A 5,201-nucleotide genomic window follows, 5' to 3' on the forward strand; every position below is an offset into this window, starting at 1 on the left:
CCAAGAAGCTGCAGAGAAAAGGGTCGGCCAAAAACGCGCTGCTGCATCACCTTCTTGCCAGCCCTCCAGCTTCACATGTCCTGTCTGCAGCAGAGACTGCCGTTCCAGGATCGAGTTCTTCAGCCACACAAGACGTTGCAGCACATCCACAGAGATGTCTGTTCCGGTTTCTGACGCCTGTAAGAGCTATTCTGATTGCCCGGAAGGCAGTGACAACAACCGGAAGGCCGCAGTGACAACGACAGTTGTAGACAATTGGTCAATTTCAAAATACTGGTTCCTGATTGGTTGCAGCGTTGCCTCAGTCATTACAGTGTTCTAGATGGTCGAACGTGTAGCAAAGACATGTACGTGTACGTGTAGATATTGCGTCACCCGTGACTCACTTTTTTCTCCAATGTTCCAAATGCATACGTTGTTATGCTCCCACCAAGACTGCAGATCTTGGCAAACGCGTGACGTAAAAACCAGATTTTATGACGTTACCCGTACAAGCTCTTCCCGTAAAAGTGCTGATCTAGATCTTGTTATTGTCACAGCTTGCTACATTCGGCTCGCCAAACAGAACGACACGGGGCGCATCAAGCATCGTCTCACGAAACTACGCTATGCCAATGATGACAAGGATCGAGGGAGTCTTATATGTATGCGAACTTACTGCAAATTTCCCCAAGAAAAACAAGAACATGTTAAAAAATAAAAAAACGAAGGCTGTATGAACGGAAACATCCGGTGTGCAAACGATAAAACAAAACATGCGAACTTAATTTACTGCAACTGTTGAAAAATGAAGGTTGTATGAACGGAAACATCCGGTGTGCGAACGATAATACAAAACATCCGAACTTACTGCTAATGTTGAAAAATGAAGGCTGTGTGAACGGAAACATCCGGCGTGTACGAACGATAAAAAACAAAACATGCACACTTACTGCAAATGCTGAAAAACGAAGCCTGTATGAACGGAAACATCCGGTGAACGAACGATAAAAACAAAACATGCGAACTTACTGCAAATGTTGAAAAACGAAGGCTGTATGAACGGAAACATCCGGTGTACGAACAATCAAAAACAAAACATGCGAACTTACTGCAAACGAACCCATGGGATGCGAACTTGCTCTCTACACATTTACACCTGTCGGCACCAGTGTCACACATAGCACCGGTGATACACATTGTTGGTGTGTTCTTGCATGCTTGACCAACCTTGATTCCTGAAATACGAGATTTTGTTATTGTTTCGTGGAATTAAGTTTGTGGCAGCAAAAATCAAACAAACACAAAAACAAAACAAACACGAGATTGTAAATGAAGGGTTACCCACAATAACAACGGGAAGTTTTAGTTTGTACAGGCGTAGGAGCTATCAATCTTCTCCTGAAAACCAGCACATAACTAACAGTTGTATGTATGTATATATATAGGACGAGCAGTCTTCAATTTCAGAGAGAGAGAGAGAGAGAGAGAGAGAGAGAGAGAGAGAGAGAGAGAGAGAGAGAGAGAGAGAGAGAGAGAGAGAGAGAGAGAGAGAGAGAGAGAGAGAGATAGAGAGGGGGGGGGGGGCAGTCAGCCTACCAGACAGACAGGCAGAAATACAAACATACGGAGCCAGACAGACAAGCAGAGAGACAGACAGACAGACAGAGCGCACCTTCACACACAAACACACATACACACACACACACACACACACACACACACACACACACACACTCACACACATACATACACACACACACACACACACACACACTTGCTCCTGACATGCAAAAAAACACACACACACACACACACACACACCACACACACACACATACACGCACACACACACGCACACACACACACACACAATGTGTATGTTTAGCTAACAAAAATCCCTTACTGCATTCATTGAAGACGAGATCACAAGAGTCTCCAGAAGTGCAAGACACTTTCTTGGAACACCTTTCACCAGTGGCAACACCGTAAATTGGCATCTCTGTAAGTCAACAAATAAATGAATAAACACCATCTCAGACCATCGAAAACCATTGCCACGGCAACGTAAGTAAAACTGCCGATCTCGTTTCTTGAGTTAGGCACTTTTTCTTTACGATACAGGAAGACTTGTTTTGAGAATGTGGAGGTATGCAAAAGTTTGTGGGTTGTTGTGCAGTTTGCTGATTGAAAATGTTGCCGTCAGCTCTTTATCTCACGTTTATCTAGCTGTCACCGCTCGAGATAGGCAGTTTGCAACTTTTAACGAACATTTGATAGGCAGATTGTTCAGAAACCAAAGAAGTGTTTTTGCGTTTTTCTCAAAACATCAAAAAACGACATAGGCAATGATTATCTTATGAGCGTGACTGAGCGTGACGACAAGATGCAGCAGTAATGTACATCCCGTAATATACATTTAAGACCCATCTCCCCTTCACAGTTTAAGACCTTGATTTTTCGTATTTTCTGTTGAAAACCTACCCCCCGCGGGTTAGGGGGAAGAATTTACCCGATGCTCCCCAGCATGTCGTAAGAGGCGACTAACGGATTCTGTTTCTCCTTTTACCCTTGTTAAGTGTTTCTTGTATAGAATATAGTCAATGTTTGTAAAGATTTTAGTCAAGCAGTATGTAAGAAATGTTAAGTCCTTTGTACTGGAAACTTGCATTCTCCCAGTAAGGTAATATATTGTACTACGTTGCAAGCCCCTGGAGCAATTTTTTGATTAGTGCTTTTGTGAACAAGAAACAATTAACAAGTGGCTCTATCCCATCTCCCCCACTTTCCTCGTCGCGATATAACCTTCGTGGTTGAAAACGACGTTAAACACCAAATAAAGACAGAAAGAAAGAAAGTTGAAAACCTCTCTTAATTTACCTTCATTTTAAGACTCACTTCCTTCCACGGACTGGGTGGCCGAGTGGTAACGCACTTGCGCTCGGAAGCGAGAGGTTGCGAGTTCGACCCTGGGTCAGGGCGTTAGCAATTTTCTCCCCCCTTTCCTAACTAAGGTGGTGGGTTCAAGTGCTAGTCTTTCGGATGAGACGAAAAACCGAGGTCCCTTCATGTACACTACATTGGGGTGTGCACGTTAACGATCCCACGATTGACAAAAGGATCTTTCCTGGCAAAATTGTATAGGCATAGATAAAAATGTCCACCAAAATACCCGTGTGACTTGGAATAATAGGCCGTGAAAAGTAGGATATGCGCCGAAATGGCTGCGATCTGCTGGCCGATGTGAATGCGTGATGTATTGTGTAAAAAAATCCATCTCACACGGCATAAATAAATCCCTGCGCCTTGAATATGTGCGCGATATAAATTGCATAATTTTTTTTTTAAATAAATAAATCCCTGCGCTTAGAACTGTACCCACGGAATACGCGCGATATAAGCCTCATATTGATTGATTGATTGATTTTAAGACCTTGATTTTTCGTATTTTCTGTTGAAAACCTCTCTGACTCACTTCCTCTAAGACCTGATCTTTTTATATTTAGTCAAGTTTTGACTAAATATTTTAACATCGAGGGGGAATCGAAACGAGGGTCGTGGTGTATGTGCGTGTGTGTGTGTGTCTGTCTGTCTGTGTGTGTGTGTAGAGCGATTCAGACTAAACTACTGGACCGATCTTTATGAAATTTGACATGAGAGTTCCTGGGTATGAAATCCCCGAACTTTTTTTCATTTTTTGGATAAATGTCTTTGATGACGTCATATCCGGCTTTTCGTGAAAGTTGAGGCGGCACTGTCACGCCCTCATTTTTCAACCAAATTGGTTGAAATTTTGGTCAAGTAATCTTCGACGAAGCCCGGACTTCGGTATTGCATTTCAGCTTGGTGGCTTAAAAATTAATTAATGACTTTGGTCATTAAAAATCTGAAAATTGTAAAAAAAAATAAAAATTTATAAAACGATCCAAATTTACGTTTATCTTATTCTCCATCATTTGCTGATTCCAAAAACATATAAATATGTTATATTCGGATTAAAAACAAGCTCTGAAAATTAAATATATAAAAATTATTATCAAAATTAAATTGTCGAAATCAATTTAAAAACACTTTCATCTTATTCCCTGTCGGTTCCTGATTCCAAAAACATATAGATATGATATGTTTGGATTAAAAACACGCTCAGAAAGTTAAAACAAAGAGAGGTACAGAAAAGCGTGCTATCCTTCTTAGCGCAACTACTACCCCGCTCTTCTTGTCAATTTCACTGCCTTTGCCATGAGCGGTGGACTGACGATGCTACGAGTATACGGTCTTGCTTGAAAAATGGCATTGCGTTCAGTTTCATTCTGTGAGTTCGACAGCTACTTGACTAAATATTGTATTTTCGCCTTACGCGACTTGTTCTTTTTTTTAATGGGGGTTCCACTGTTATCTGAACAGAGCTGTGCACAAAAACATAATAGTTCCTAGAGTTGACATTATGTAGCTTGTCGCGAACTATATGTACTGCAACTGTTTAGCATTTAAAAACAAACAAACATGTATCTATTAAGCGTTTATGTTTTGTTTTTATCGCTAGCTTTATGTCTTCTTTGAAGAAGCAAATCCCAACCATCCGTAACTAAGCTTTTATCTTCTCACCATTAATTATCTTGTGTCCTGTTACTGTGTAAAAAGTGCAGTACATGTGTAGTGTATTAATTCTGTAAAAGGTCTAACATGAATCAGGGTTTTGTAATGTATTCTATTAAACACTCTATTAATTTATCGTACTAAGTCTTTATATTAGAACGTTAATTATTAGTCTATCTTTGTTGGATATTTTAACCAAATAAGTAATCACGGACTTTTCAAAACTGTCAGAAAGGGACTCAAAATTCCACATGTCAGTTAAAAAAAGTTACCTTATTGCTACTCCGTAGTAAATCGAGTTATTATTATCAACAACAACAAAAAGCAACGTAAACAATACCGCCAGCTAGGAAGAGAAGTAAAAGAAGCGCAGATGATTTCAAGACGACTGGCACTGCCATTGTTTCTGGATCCGTGAGGTGATCACAAAGTTGGAGGTCTGTATTCTGCTTCTGGTCTAGGAAATCATCTGACTGTTTCTGAACGTTTTTGTCAGTTGACTTTCTGTGACGTGTCTATCGGCAAATATCTAAACATTGATACAGAGATAAATGTGGTGACGTAGCGTCGCTTTGGTTTTGTTTACTGGTTCCTCTTTCAGTTTTGTTTCGTCTCTTAATTATCCT

Source organism: Littorina saxatilis, linkage group LG11, assembly GCF_037325665.1.
Source record: "Littorina saxatilis isolate snail1 linkage group LG11, US_GU_Lsax_2.0, whole genome shotgun sequence".
Taxonomy (NCBI): Eukaryota; Metazoa; Mollusca; class Gastropoda; order Littorinimorpha; family Littorinidae; genus Littorina; species Littorina saxatilis.